The sequence below is a fragment of the Balaenoptera physalus genome (assembly GCF_965194825.1).
Source record: "Balaenoptera physalus genome assembly, chromosome: 3".
Classification (NCBI taxonomy): Eukaryota; Metazoa; Chordata; class Mammalia; order Artiodactyla; family Balaenopteridae; genus Balaenoptera; species Balaenoptera physalus.
The window spans coordinates 33,755,274-33,772,000 of NC_138890.1; positions in this window are offsets into that span (position 1 = coordinate 33,755,274).

The following is a 16,727-nucleotide window of genomic DNA, read 5'->3' on the forward strand; positions in this document are numbered from 1 at the left end:
AATTGTTTTTTTTTCATCTTGATCTTTTGTTAGCACTTTTATGAGTTCATTAGTGTTTCATCAGAGTTCTGAAAATGCTTATTCATTCAGTTCTCAGTGTGGTTTTGATTTGTGTTTCCCAGATGATTAGTGCTGTTGAGCATCTTTTCATGTGCCTGTTGGCGATCTTTCTGTCTTCTTTGGAAGACTGTCTATTCATATATCTGTCCATTATTTAATCAGACTTTGTTTTTTTTTGTTTGTTTGTTTGTTATTGAGTTGTATAAGTTCTTTATATATTTTGGACATTAACCCCTTATCAGATATATGATTTGCAAATATCTTCTCCCATTCAGTAGGTTGCTTTTTTATGTTATTGTTTCCTTCACTGTGCAAAAGCTTTTAAGTTTGATGTAGCCCCATTTGTTTATTTTTGCTTTTGTTGCCATTGTTTTTGGAATCAGATCCAAGAAAATGTCACTAAGACCAATTTCAAGGAGCTTACCACATACGTTATCTTCTAGGAGTTCTATGGTTTCTGGTCTTACATTCAAGTCTTCAATTTATTTTGAGTTAATTATTGTGTATGTTATAAGATGGTGGTCCAGATTCCTTCTTTTGCATGTGGTTGTTCAGTTTTCCCACCACCATTTATTGAAGAGTCTGTCCTTTCTCCATTGTATGTTTCTGTCTCCTTTGTCATAAGTTATTTGACTATATATATATATGTGGGTTTATTTCTGGGCTCTATATTTTGTTCCACTGATCTATGTGTCTTTTTTTATGTTAATACCATACTGTTTTGATCAGTATAGCTTTGTACTATAGTTTGAGATCAGGGAGTGTGATTCCTCCAGCTTTGTTCTTCTTCCTCAAGATTGCCATAGTATTTGGGATCTTTTGTGGTTCCACACAAATTTTAGGATTGTTTGTTCTATTTCTGTGAAATGTGCCATTGGAGTTTTTATATGAATTGCACTAAATTTGTAGATTGCTTTGGGTAATATGGATATTTTAACAATATTCATTCTTCCTCTGTGAGTATGAAATATCTTTCCACTTATTTGTGTCTTCTTCAGTTTCTTTCATCAATGTCTTATAGTTTTTAGTGTATAGGTCTTTCATCTCTTTGGTTAAATTTATTGCTAGATATTTTATTCTTTTTTGATGCAATTGTAAATGGAATCATTTTCTTAATTTCTCTTTCTGATAGTTCATTGTTAGCGTACATAAGAGTTTTATAATTTTACATTTTACGTTTATGTCTATAATCCTTTTTCAATTAATTTTTACATAAAATCAGTTCTGTACTAATTTTTTTGCATGTTTTTCCAGTATCATTTATCGAAAAGACTATCCATTCTCCATAGACCTGCCTTTGCTCCTGTGTTAAAGATCAGATGACTATAAATGATTGGTTTTTGACAAGAAACAGGTTAGGGTTTTTTTGTCATGCCACTGTGTGAATAATTGTCTGAATGTACTGTGTGCTATGCTACTATTACTGCGAATATTTATCTGAAGTTAATGCAAACTACTGGAAATCATTTGAATTTTAAAATGAGCTACAATTGGACAATGACTCTGACATAACCATACTGGCTAATTCTTTTTAAAATGAGCATTATCTGTCATGTTCCATGTAAGGATAGCGTTTTTCTTCACTGTTCCACATTTGTGTGCAAGATACATAGTAAACATAGCTTGACTGTGGATATTAGCCACATAATGGTAATTCTGACTTTGCACAATTACTAATGAATACTTAGAAGTTTGGTTTGATTGCCTTGGAGAATCAGGAAGTCACAGGGCTGTCTAGGTAGGATATGTTAGAAGAGAGCTATAGCAAGCAATCAATACACGTTCCTAGGGCTTTGTTCATGTTCCTTTTCCTTCTCCCTTTCCCTACCTGTGTCATTTGATTTCATTTGCATAACTAGCTCATGATGAAATGAATTCTGAGTCCTTAAAAATATTAGCATTACAGCATTGAACAAGCTGTGTAAATCAGAAGCCAGTAATTAAAATGCATATAGATAGATAAATGTAGATGTTATAAATTACAGCTTCACAAACTCAATATTATATTAGAACTAATGAGTTAGCACCTGGAAGGACAGGTGACAGATGAGAGTAAAGAGAAATGAGTTGTACTGTGCTGCTGGAGTTCAAGTCTAATGCCCTTGCCTTCCTTCTGAAAAGTACTCTTGCTTCTCTATGAACCATTTACTCTAATAAGAGTGAACTCACAGCCCCTTAATAATCCTTTGCTTGTACTGTTTTCTTCACTTTCTTACAGTGATTCTTATCACAATTACATGTCTTCAAGACCGACCACATAATTTGTGAGGCCCAGTGCAAAGGAAAAATGCAGGGCCTTTTGTTCAAGTATTAATAAGGTGCCAAGATCAGAGCATTAACCCAAGCATGGGGTCCTTCTACATGTGGGGCCCTGTGCAACTGTACTGGTTGCACATCAATGAGGTCAGCCTCAACAAACGTCTAGATTATACAATTCACACTCTTTCCCACCCCAGACAATGTTAACATCTCTTTTCTCTGAAGCCTTATATCTCCTGCTTTCAAACATTCCTCTACCTCTATCTCCACCAGCAGTCCCTAAAACATTACTTGACCAACAGTCAAAACTGGGAATTTTAGGATTATGTCATTTTTAAGTTAATAATTGATGTATTGTAACCACTTAAGTGATCAGATTTTACCATGTGGATAAGCATGGTGCCATTACTATCCTGTTTACAAAATGGGCAGTGCTTTAGTCAAATAACAGGTCTGATTTTCAAAGTCTATGTGTTTGACCTTTCACTAATAGTCGTTTTAGAGTATGGTGCTATTTTAATTTTTTTTCCACAGAGATTTATATGGATTTTTCTTAGAAAGATGCTTACTTATGCTCAAAATGAGCTGTGCACAGAAGATTTACTCTTATTTCCTGACACCTTTTTTATTTATGAAACCATAATTTTCCACCTGTTTTATATAGCTAACAATATCTCCTATTGAAAACTTACCCCAAATTGGCATCATATTGCATCATTAAAATGTCCAGTATACATAATTTTTACTTATGAAAAAACAGATCTTGACAGTACTAAATGAATAAAGCTAAGAGTGAGTGCTTAAATAACTCATGTGTGTTGATAGTATACAAAGGGACACATAGATATAATGGTGCTTAGTTAATAAATACTTGTTGAGTTCTGTCTAGCTACAAAGTCACCTTGCAGTTCAGCTACAAAAAAGATAGGAATGGCTCCTGCCCTCAGAGAGCTTCTATTCCAGTGTAAGAGAAAGACAACAAGCTTTAAGAGAGACATACATTCTGTAAAGCAGACTTCTGGGGGCAGAGAGAGCAAAAATAATGGTCATGTGCTTGTCTGGGAGTCTACAAGAAAGTTTTACTGTGCAAATAAATTTTAAGGGTGACAAGGAGCCAGCCAGGCAAAATTGAGAGAGATGGAAGAAGGCTCTGCATTGAAGCTCCAGAGTGAGTTCCAAGAGAACAGAACTTACAGTCTGTCAATGCTAAATTATCCATCCTTTTTTTCTTGGATTTATCACCAGCCTTGGTCACTCACTTCTTTTTGATGCAGGTTCTTTACCTGGCTTCAGGGCACCACATTGATTCCTAGCTTTCCATCTCTAGCACAAGCCTTTCTACCATATCCACACTCATATATCCAAATACCTCTCCATTTCTCCATTTGGATACCTCATAGACAGTTTTAACTCAACAGTGTCCAAAACGGAAATCTCAATCCCTTGACCTGATGACCTGACACTGTTCCAATCACACACCCTTTCTCATCCCACTTTAAGGCATCTTCATCTTTCCAGTTGTTGAATACAATGACCTTAGAGTTATACTTGATTTACTTATTTTTTCACACACCACATCCAATCTGTTAGGAAGGCCAGTTGGCTCTAATTTGAAAATATAGCCTGAAACCCAATAAAAAGAACAGAAAGAAGAGACAGCTCACAGAAATAGAACAGCTAATGGCCCTTCAATGTATGCAAAGATGTTCAATTTCACTCATAATAAGACAAATGAAAATTAAAACTACAGTGAGATGCTATTTTTCATATATCATGTGGGCAAAAGTTCAAAAGCTTTACAGCACAATCTGTTGGAATGCTATGGAAAAACTACCATGCTCATATATCTGATGTTGAGAATGCAAAGTGGTGCAACTGATGCGAAGAGGTGTTTTGCAATACTGAATAGAACTACAAACACATTCCCTTTTTGACCCAATAATTCTACTTCTAGGAGTCTACTTTGGATATAGGGATACAAATAGAGAGAGATTTATGATATTTAATCATATCACATGCCAAGGTCACTCAGCTGTTATTTTTAACAGCAAAAGATTAAAAACAATCCAAATGCCCAATAAAAGTTTGGTTGGATAAATCATGATACATCCACACAATGAAGTACTATACAGTCTTAAAAAAGAGTGAAGAAGATATCATGCATGGATATTGTGTGTGTGTGTGTGTGTGTGTGTGTGTGTGTGTGTCTATATGGTTTAAATAAAATTAACAAAGTGCACAAAAATATATATACTATGTTATTTTTAAGGAAGAAAAATAAGATGCAAGACGAAACACAGGATGAACAAGGTAGAAGCTAAGTTTAAAAAATGGTTATCTGTGGCAGAGTTCAGCAAACTGTGGTCCATGGGCCAAATAAGGTCTGCGGCATGCTTTAGTAAATAAAGTTTTACTGTAACACAGCCTCACCTACTTTTTTGCATATTGTATGGCTGCTTCTTCATTACAGTAGCAGAGTTGAGTAGTTGCCATAGAGACCGTATAGTCTGTAATGCCTTAAGTATTTACACTCTGGCCCTAGACTAGAAATTTTGTCAATCCCTAGTCTATAGGGGTGGAAGAGTACAGAGTAGGTCAGAAAGAGATAGAAGCAAGACCTCTCTAAGTGTTTTTACTAGGACAGTTTGCCTTTAGAACCATGAAACTCTTTTATGTATTCAAAAATAGAAATAAAAACAAACCTTAAAACTGAAAACAAATGGAAACAAAGTAATCTAACTGTATGTCAAATTGAAAAAATAACAACACAGAGCAAAGGAATGTTTCAAGTAACCTCTGACTGTATATCATTCTGGTATCTCTAATGATTGGATATTATAGCATTACATGCTTCTTGATATGTTACATTATCAAGTTCATAGCTGCACCAATGAAGTCTCCTTGTCAACAATATGAATCTAATCAAGACTTAAATTTTGCTTCCAATTTACAGAAAATATAGGTAAAGTTAAGTAATACCAGTATTAATCATCAGCAAAGTCTAATGGGTATAGTTTTCTACAAGACAAATGTTCTACATTTTCAAAGGAAATGTAATGACAAACAAAATAAACAACAGTTCTAAATTAAAAGAGATTTAACACTCAAATACAATGTACAAAACTGTATTAAATCCTGACCTGTAATCACATACACATACACATACACACACCATATCTTGTAAAGGATATTTTTAAAATAATTCACAAAATTTGAAAATATACTGGATATGTGAGTGATGTAACAGAATCCTTGATTTTCAGATCATGAAATATTGCAAGATGAAGACATATGATGTCTGCCACTTTCAAATACTTCCCAAAGATAAATATGATAAAATATTAAACAGTGTTAGGTTTAGGTGTTGGGTAATAAATGTTTATTGCACTATTCTAACTTTTCTTTACATTTAAAATTTTCATAATAAAATACAGAAGAAAAAAGTTTATTGTATGTGTGTGTGTGTGTATGTGTATATTTTTGTCTGTGTACCTGCCTCCAGCATCTGACCACTTTTCACTGCCTTGACTGTCAGCCTGTTAGCCTCCTGGTCATTGTCATCATCATCTCTCACCTCACATCAGTCATCTTCTCCTTAGTTTCCCTGTTGCTCTCCTTGTCACCACCAGTGTCTGTTTGTCCACCAAAAAATCAGAGTTTAAAAATGTAAGTAAGATCATACCACCCCTTCACTAAACAAACACTCTGCGATGGTTCCCCCATTTCATTCTGATTCAAAGTCCAATATTTTACAATGGCCTATAAGGCCTTATGTGCTCTTCGTACAGCAACCCCGCCTGCTTACCTCTCTGAGTCACCTTCCTACCTCTATCCCCTTGGTTCACTTCATTCTAGCCACAGTGGCCCCTTTACTCTTGCTCAAACATTTGGGTTCTTCCCTCAGTTGGGTGTTTGCACTGGCTATTCCCTCTGCCTGGAATTCTCTTCTGCAAGACAGCCACATAGCTGCCTTCTTCACTTCCTTTAAGTTTTTACACAAATATCTCACTATCCTGAGGCTGACCTTGATCACACTATTTAAATTTGTAAAATGCCAGTCCCCAATACTCTCTCCTCCTCTTATTATTCTGGCCTATTTTTTAAATTAATAGATTTATAACTGTTCTATTTAAAAAATATTTTTGATAGCCCTTATCACCTCCAGACAGACTATACATGTCATGTTTTTTATTGTCTGTCTCCCCTTTTTAGAATGTCGGCATCAAGAGGGCAGACGTGTTTTGTTCATCAACCTAGCAGCCCAAACTCCTCTAAACTTTTATAACTGACACATAGTAGGCCTGCCTTGAAAAAAACACATGTTGAATGAATGCAAGAGTCGAGTAAGTGGGTAAGTTTTAGACCATGTCAAATTGGCTTTTTTGTTTTTGCTTTGGTAGCTTTGGTGAGATGTTGGCTTTTCCATCACAACTGACACTACCAGGCCAGTAACAGTAGAAAATGTTTTCCTTCAGAAGGCAGTCAGATGCAAGACAAATCATTGCAAAGTAGTATTTCAATCTACCATGCTTCTAATTATGTTAATAACACTAAAAAAGCTTCTAGTATGCATTAAGAAGACATCTGCCTTAAAATAATAGAAATTTATTTTGTGAGAACTACTGAGTGGTTTCTGTAGTGAGTACTTTTCTGATTTTCACAGGGCAAGAAGCAACCTCAACATTAATACAAATTTTCTGTTTTAACTGTAAGTTCCTTGGGGATAGTGGTCCATTATTTTATATACCCTGAATAATAGTCAAAATGTTGCAAAGAGAAAATTGATAAATAAAACGCACATTAATGACACAATGACAGTATCAGCCCCAAAAGTTCAGAAGGCCAAATTTGGATTAAGAGTATGCCAGTTTTTAAGAGATTAAAAAAGTATGAAATATGAAAAAATCATGTACGAATGAAGGGATACTCACATAAAGAAGCAATCATATTTTCTAGGAAACACTATATCCAAATCAGACTTTTAGAATACAGAAAAATGCCTTTTACCAGACATTTATTTGGTATCTTTTAAGCACCCTGGAGTGTAAATTTCACAGTTCAAAATCCCAGTACACAGAAATTTCATAACTTGTGGTAAATAGCAGAATCTGGGTAATTTGAGACAAGCTCCTTGAATGAAGCTGGGGGAGAGGATTATCAACATTTAAGCTAAATTGCAAATGTTATAAAAGGAAGGAAGTGATAGATAATATAGGCTGACTGAGGAACCAGAAACATGGAGGGAAACATTGCCTTATGACTGGAATCTTGCAAACATGGAAAGATTGGCTGTGAATCTCAGGGAAAGGAGTCAGAAAATAGAGTTTCAAATTTTAAGGTAAGAAAGAGAGAAACCAATTAAATTAGCATAAAGTGAAAACAACGTCAACAAACTTGGGACCCAATGTATATGAACTGGAGAAGGGGCAGAAATTTCTACTTTTGAGCTAATGAATATGAGAAGGGTTACTTGAATTGGATAGAAAAGGGGATGAAAGACAACATGAAAAGGAAAAGAATACAAAATATATTATGTCTCATAAATATACGTTATAGAGGAGAGCTTCATTATGTGCTTGTTTTAGCTTTATATGCTGACCAACCAAATCTGGATTTTACAATGTGCTGTTTCTAAGATTGCAAGGGGTAAGTAAGTCTGACCCACAGTATTTGAAGTCTGTGGGCAAATAAGTCATTTTAATTTCTTTTTTAAAAATTTAAATAAAACTTTTAAGTTTTATTCAATAAAGCATAGAAGCTAAGAATTTGGATTCTAGAGTCTGATTATTTATGGTCAAATCCTTTCTTGTAAGCTGATATCTTGGGTAAATTAATTTCTCTGTGCCTCTATTATCTCATATGTAAAATGGAAATAACAGTAGCTACTTGGTTATTCACAGCATATATGATGTGTGTAATCAATGTTAGCTATTATCATTTTATAATTATCTTGATTGTAATCATGTCTTCAAAACAGCTGAAGAATTTTGGAAAGATAAATGAAGAAATGTACTTTCTTACACATTCTATTTTAGAATATTAGAGCTAAGTTTATACAGTCCTTTGATTATTGATGAAGGAACAGGCTCAGGAAGACAAGAAATTTTTCTTAAAATAATGGTGAGTCCATTTCTTCTACTCTTAATCCAGAGCTCTACTTCCACATGAAAGTGACTCTTTTTTGTTAAAGAAAAGTTAAAATTTCATATCTATATACATATAATACTTTCCAACTTCACTGTTTAATTTCATTTCAATCATTCCTATTATTATGAGGATGTAGACATGGGTAGAAAATTATTTAAACTACACAGTTTAAATTAATTTCAAGGTAAATATTTGAAAATTGAAGACATACATAAAACTCACTTTTAAAAAATTGTACCAAAGAAAACTACACAATTGTTAAAGTTTTCACTTGTTTTTATCCATTTAGGCTGCTATAACAAACTACCATATACTGGATAGCTTACAAACAACAGAAATCTATTTCTCACAGTCCTGCAGGTTGGGAGGTCCAAGATCAAGGTGCAGCAGATTCTGTGTCTGATGAGAGCTCACTTTCTGGTTCATAGACAGCCATCTTTTCACTGCATCAACACAAGGTGAATAGGGAGAGGGATGTCCCTGGGGAGATCTTTTGTAAGGGCACTAATTACATTCATGAGGGCTCCACCCTCATGATCTATCACCACCCAAAGGCCCTACCTCTTGATACCATCATCTTGGGTGTCAGGATTCCAGAACATGCATTTTAGGGGGACACAAACATTCAGATCATAGCATCACTTAAAAATAAAATAAATTGATATCAGCAGAATCATACTTAGAAAATTCAGATTTAGAACAGGCTTGCAATGGAATTTTTTCTAGATTGATGTATTAGTCTGCTAGGTTTGCCATAACCTCCCTCCCCACAAACACACACAATCCTCACAGAATGGGAGGCTTAAACAACAAAAAATGGTGTCATCAGGGTTGGTTTCCTCTGAGGCCCCTTTCTTTGGTTTGTAGATGGCCACACTCTCCTTGCCTCTTCACACAGTTGTCCCTCCATGCTCATGAGCCCCTGGTATCTCTCTGTATGTCTTAATCTTAAAAGGATACCAGTCACATTAGATTATTGGATTAGAGCCCACCCTAATGACCCCATTTTAACTTAATTCCCTCTTTAAAGGCTCTTCTCCAAATACGGTCACATTTTGAGGTACTGAGGGCTTCAGCATACAAAGTTTAGAAGAATACAATTCAGCACATAGCAGTCTTCTTTAAAATTATTTTAAACTGTGAAATGTCACATCTTAATAACTTACTGCAATGTAAAACTGGTGTTTTGGTCTCTGCACCCCTTTACTGTTCCTGTCCTTCAAGAAATATGACTTTACTTAGAAAAATGAACTGGTAGAATCTATTTCATCTGGGTACTTTAAATAACCCAGAGAGAGGCTGTAGAACAAGCTCATGAATCATATTCTCGACTTTACTTACGTTAATACCCATTTTTGGACCGTTTCTTCCTGAAAATGGTTAATGATCCATGTACTATCTGACAATTCAAAATGCCTTCAAATTCTAGGCCACATTTGTGGTTGCATTTCAGCGGTACAACATTTTAATACTACTACTGAAACTGACTAAATTGTCATACTATTAAAAAGTGAGGGCAGGAAGGACGTCAAAACTATAGCAATACTCTATGTACCTTAGTCAGAGTTTCAGCTTTACTTGTTTTAATGATCTTACCTCTTTTGCTTTTCAAACATACCTTTTTCAAATGTATCTTTTCTCACATGGTTTTCTTTCATTATCTCCCTATTTTATTTCTAGAAAATGGTTGAGAATATAGTCAGTGAGAATAGCGGGGAGACGTTTAGCTGCAAAGTGTCTTGCCTAACGATTTCCTAATATATATGTTTTCAAATTTTCTGTCTTCATTTGTGAAATAACTTATATCTTTAGAACATGATCTCTTCCTGAGAAATACCCAGTCTATAAAGGATGGGGGAAAAATATACATAAAAAACCCTAGAAGTCTGCTGAAATTTAATTGCATTAGATTCTGTGTAAGTGCAGTAGGAGTTCAGAGAAGCAAGAAGTTAAAAAGCTAGTCACTGCAGGTTTCCTGGTGGAGACAGGGATAGGGGAGGCCCATGAGCAGAGGTGTGATTTGGATACGTATAAGATTGATGGATGGCCTCGTGACGACTTTGTCACAGCCTAAACAGAGGCTTTAAGGATTTGGGGATGCCTAGGGCATGTTGAAAATTATTTGGAATAACTATGCATGTTGATGGCATTTTAAGTATTTTATGGGTTATAGGTATGTTCATTTGACAGTGAAAACATTTTGAAAATATAAATAGCCATCATTTTTCCTTCCCTAATTTCCTGAGGCAGATTCTCTTTTTGTTCTATACCACTCAGAGTTTTTATCATACCAGTGGGATTAGCAAAATGGGTAGAGGAGCATGATGGAAGAAACCAAATGACAAAGCACAACTCATACACTAACATGGATTTAGAACTACTTGATGAAGAAAATGGTAGATCTAGGAAGCTGGAGGAAGATTCTGGAGAGATGTGGGCTGAAGGCTTGTTAAGAGTCATTTAGAGGAATGCTCCACACAATGAATTAGAGGAGAGAGAAGTGGCTGAAGTGTATTTTGAAGAAATGTGGCTGCATATTCTGTTTCTACTCTCCACCACATTTGCTCTACCATCTAACTCTTCAGTGATACTCGGCAGCCGGGCTGCTTGGGTTCATTTTCAATTTTCATCACTTACCAGCTGTGGAATCTTAACTACTATTAATTTATAATTAATTAATTACTCTGTGCTTCAGTGACCTCATCCATAAGATGGAGATAATGATAACATGTCCTTCACTTCCACAGATTATTATGTGGTATAGTTGGGAGAATTAAATGAGATAACATGTAGAACAGTAAGTTTAAGATAATGCTGGTGTTTTTCACAGGTGTTGTGTAAAGAATATTTTACTGTTTCAGAAAGGATAGCCTCACAAGGAATGGGAAAGGACAGGGCTGTAGAATGTTTGTAAGCATTATGGTTAAAAATGAGACTGAGGAGCACAGAGTTAAAATGGTAGTTCTGCTTCCAAACTGTATGATTGTGGGCAAGAGTGTCTATCTACATATCAGCATAACCAAAGACAGCATTTTTAATAAAAGTGAACAAAATAATGCAAATTTTAGAAAGTTAGAATTGAGTGGGATTTTTATGATCATTTATTACAATCTTCCTTCTGATATAGTAATATTATCTATGTTATCCCTGAGAAATAATCATGTAGCCTTTTTTTCAACCTTCCAAGCTTTGACGTCTTCTGTCGGATAGGGATTGCTACCTTGTAAGGTTAATGTATGAATGAGAGAGAGTTTGTTTGTATGTGCTTAGCAGGATGTCTGGGGTAATGTCAGCCCTTGATGTGCAGTTATTGTTTCTTCTATTCTGTTTCCTAAATGAGAAGTATGTTTTATTTAGTTTCCTTCTAAAATATAACTTATTTCCCCTGGGAATAATATTATTATATGAATTTTTCTTAGTAAGTGTCATATTTTGAGAAAAAACTTTATGTTGTTTTTAAGAGATGAAGCTAGTTTCTCTCAGTACTGGGCTGAATAGGCTTCATAAATGTGTATCAATGACACTATAAACACGTTAGGATGCAGATGATGTTCCTCTTTGCTTTCTATAGCTCATTCCCTTGCTCTAGGTTTGGGTTGCCTAAGTGACAGGAAGGAAGCACGTGACTTCCCTTTAGATTCCTATTTTGTTTCGGCTAACCCTCCAAAGATACAGAAATGCCATAAACAAATATGGAGACTGCAAGTGGTTATTCCGTCACTAGTATCCACAACCTCCTTTATAGTTTCATGTCTTGCGCAGCTTATGTGGCATAATCTACACTTGAACACATAGGGAATCATGGAATATCTTAAAGTAAATGTATTTTTCATCCCCTAGAGCAGTGTTTCTCAACCTTTTCTTCAACACTGTCCCTCTGAGGAGCCTTTGCTGATATTGTTCCTAGTCTCCACCTCTACCAATGAAATGTCAACACCACAGATATACTGTATATCTACTAGGTGTTGTATGCATACCCAAAAAGAGCAAGAAAGAACAAGACTCCTCCCACCACCACATCCAAGAATCAGTTTTCAAACCCTCGGGGATAATATTGCTGAGGTTGAGAATGCATTCCCTAGGATTTTCCTAAAATAATCTTGCTGGTTATCTTAAAAGAAAAAAGAAAAAAAAAAAACAAAAAAAAACAAGGCAGAAGACTGACTACCTTGATGTTACCAACTCCAGCTAGACTTCCTCTTAGGAAGCAAATTTATAACAACAAACTTAAAGGAAACTCTGCACTAAGATGGCATATGTCAAGCAGTTTGCTTCTTTCAAATCTTAGTTATATTTTATATTTCAGCTTATGTGGTAATTGTGCATAGCTTTTTCAATCACAGATCCAGTGACTTATATTTTAAAGCAAATATGAATGCTGGTTCAAAAACAGGTCAGATAGAATTACTGTCTGAAGTTTAAAATAATTCATTTATCAATCTCTGAAGTTCAGACAAGTAAGCCATGATGCAAAAAAAAGAAAACCAAAAAAACCTGAAAGTAATCCAAACAAAGGCAGAAGCTTGGCTAATCAGTATTTCTAAGTAAAAAGAAAATTGTCAGCAAACTCTTTATTTGAAAAGATGGAAACAGAACAGTAACTTGAGTAGCCACTTTTGTGGGGGAGAAAGGGAAAAGGGAAGATTTGACATTTACTAACCTAAATTTATAATATAATTTAACTTTGATTTCAAACACACACGTACACATACACACACCCATGTTTCTGCCAATATATGTTTGTATTTTCTTGAGCTGAGATTTATTTTATCACTTTAATAACTGCAAACATTTGATCAGAAAAGAGGAAAAACTTTCAGGTAGGTTTGGAATACTTTAACTCTGTGGTTGAATGTAATGAATGTTCTATATTACCTTTAATTGTAACATATATATTAGCAGTAAAATTCATAAATCACTAGTGCAGAAAAAAGAACATGAATCATAAATTTGACACATTTTACATTAAAATAGATACATCAACTATTAAAATAAATGTATCTCTTACTGAGAAAATAGATCAAAATCAAATCTAATAGTTCACTTACCAAATCAGATATCTACTATTGAATCATTACTTATTGAATACTGAAGAAGATACATCATCTATCAAACCAAATACCTTCTCTAGTAAATCAACCTCACCATCTGATTTAAAACCGTCTCCTACTAAATCAAAAAACCGCCCAATAAATCAAAGCAATATTGCATCAAAGAATTTCATTTAAAGTAAATATAGTGCATCACCAGACAGCATATATCATAGCAAAGGTATCATTTATTAGGAGAAAGATATGCCTTTTGCCACCTAATTCTTTCAAATGGGTTCCTTCTGATACAGTACAAACTTATTCATTTAGATTCCTTTTAACTATAACTTTAAAAACATTTGTTTCTAAGCAATTAATACTCAAACAAGAAGGAAGTGTTTGAGGATGCTTAAAATAACTTAATACTCTTAAATAGCTCCAGTGGGTTACATGATCTTAAATAGCGTGTACCAGTGAATCAATTTGATCTCATTTTTTTTTTCTATTCTGTTAAGTGTGATAGCTTTTTGTTATTGTTTTGTTTTGGTTTTGCTTGTTTAATCAGCTGGTAGGAAAACAATGGGATAGAAGGGAGTTGGAGTCATGTTTCTGTCTTTATGTCTCCCCGTTTTTACAAATGCAGACAGATAAGTTAAGGTCTTCTCTCATTCTTTGCCACCCCCTTCACTCATCTATGACTAACAGAATGGTGAAAGTCTGGAAATGGGATAATTGAGGAACATGGCAAGAATATCTTTGTAATTCCAAAGCTTCCCAGAGAATTTAATGGAAAACATTTTCTCTAAATTTATATTAGGAAATATTTCTGTTTTTGTTTAGTTTTGTATTTTGGCCTCAAAAGCAATACAACTACAGATATTTTAACTCAGAATAATCTTCTCCTCAGTGGAAGACATACTCAGTAATAAATCCTATGGAAAAATTCTCATCAAATTATCATTTTAACTTAAAAAAATTTTACCTCTCAATATGAAAACTAGAAGTACATAGACTAATTTGGTTTCACCTGCAAAATTGGAACATTCATCCACTGAATTATCAACTAGATAGACATACAAACTTCTAGAAGCTAAACTCACAAATATTACCAATGTATTAAGATTAATTTCCCAAAAGCTGATATTCATAACTGGTAGGATGTAGACAGAGGAAACCCATGGGTTATTTAATTATTTATTTCCTTTTATGATTGGCTGAAATTGAGATAATTGTCCAAATTTAAAATTAAGAAATTCTAATAGAATTTTGACAATAAATTTTCTGGAAAAACTGGAATATTTTACAGTATTGGGCCCAAGTTTTCTTCCAGTAATAGAGAGTTGGAGTCGAATAGTGGCTACTGTTTTGGAACAGGGTTTATATTGCCCATGCAACTGCAGCCCCCTTTCACCTTCAAAATCTTTCCAATTTTGAAGTTGAGTTGCCTTCTCACATCAAACATCTATTAATTTTATTTGTTGATATCGCCTACTTGGCCCCTGTAAGCCTTGGATTTACAATCTTAGCTACAAAGCCTATCACTCAGTAAATAATTTTGAGTATGACTTTGTGCTTAGTATATTTCTGAGAACTCTAAGGATGTGAATGAAGTTTAAGACCTAGCTCTTGCCCTTAGGTAGCTTTCTGTCTTGCTGAGGATATTAAGATACCAATGAAAGGTTTAGAGAACAGGCAAGTATATTATAACAGACTATTTGCACAGTATAGATAGTAGCTGTTATGTAAACAGAGACCACGTATGGGTGAAAATTAACACTTATATTGGATTTGATCTTTGGGAAGAAGGAAGAAGAATACATTAAGCAACATTTGCAGATTTGATTTTACTCTGATTTTAAGAACAAGTAAGAGGAGTAAGAGGAGTTAGTTAACCAGTTAATACAAAAGGCCAACTCTCTTGGAAATAATTGAGGCCAATCTGCTGGATAGGAAATCAAAGTTAGACCATACTTAGAGGATGATTTTGCAATTACAAATCTGAGTAAAATACCCTTGTGTTATTGTTACATAAACCTTGATTTACCCTTATGTCCATTCCCTGGACCCCACTTGCACCCCTATTCCACTCACAGTCTCAGTGATAAGTTTTGCTTTTCTCACTAGAAATGTAGCCACTCTACTGTTTGTTTTGAGATACTCTTGCCTGGTTAAGGCTCGAAAATACATTGTAAGTCATTTATGAGTTAGTCAATAACACCAGCCTTCCCTTACTGCAAGCTATTTATAAAATGTGGCCCAAACATGTTTATCACTGATCAGCAGTTTCTCATTATTGCTCTGTCTCTGTCGATATGAACACTGATTAACTGTAATTGCAGTTTTGGCCAGCATGGATTGATTATAACATAAAGTAACAAGAATTGCACAAGAATGTCAAAAGGAAGGAACAGTTCCTTAGAACACCTGGAGGATATGCTGTTCCATTCAAGCTGGAAGGCGTATGCTGCTAGAGCCAGCAGAAGAGACAGAAAAAAACATGCTACTCTAATTTAAGAAACAAAATGGATAATTAAAAGAAAGTGTTGACCTCTATAAAAAATATATTCCAGTTTTCTATTTTATATAGAATAAATTACTAACAGAAAATGCAACCCTTTTAAAAAAGTTTCTTATTGACTCTGAGGTTAAGTTTTATTGTCTTTATTTTGAAAACATTATAAAATAATAAGATATTAATGCACATATCGAACTTTGTAACTTTTTTTTTAATAAATAAAATGGTATATTTTAAAACATAAACACCTTATAGAAACTCTACTGATTCTCCAAGCACAGCTATTCATAAATTGCTTAAGAGGCTGTGTCACATGCTGAATATTCTTAGGGAATGAGTTACTATGACTTCCTTGAAAAATATGTGCTAGTGTCTTGACATTCTTTCTGTTATATATTCAGCCAATACATTTGTGTATGTACCAGGTTCAAGGCTCTATGCTAAACTTACTGGGAAACTATGAAAACAAATTAAGACCTTATCTTTGCCCTCAAATAGCTCCTACCCACCCCCCAAGAAATGTGACACACACATAGGAACTTACAATACAAGAGAGAATGGGATATCTCCAAAGTGCTTTGAAAGTTCAGAGTGGGAAGAAGTCAGAGTTCACTGGGAAAAATTCAAGAAAGCTTATCAGAAAAAAATGCCACTTGAGTCTGGACTGAAAGAATGCTGGCCATGCTTTTTATTGGAGTGGAAGGGATTTCAGAGAA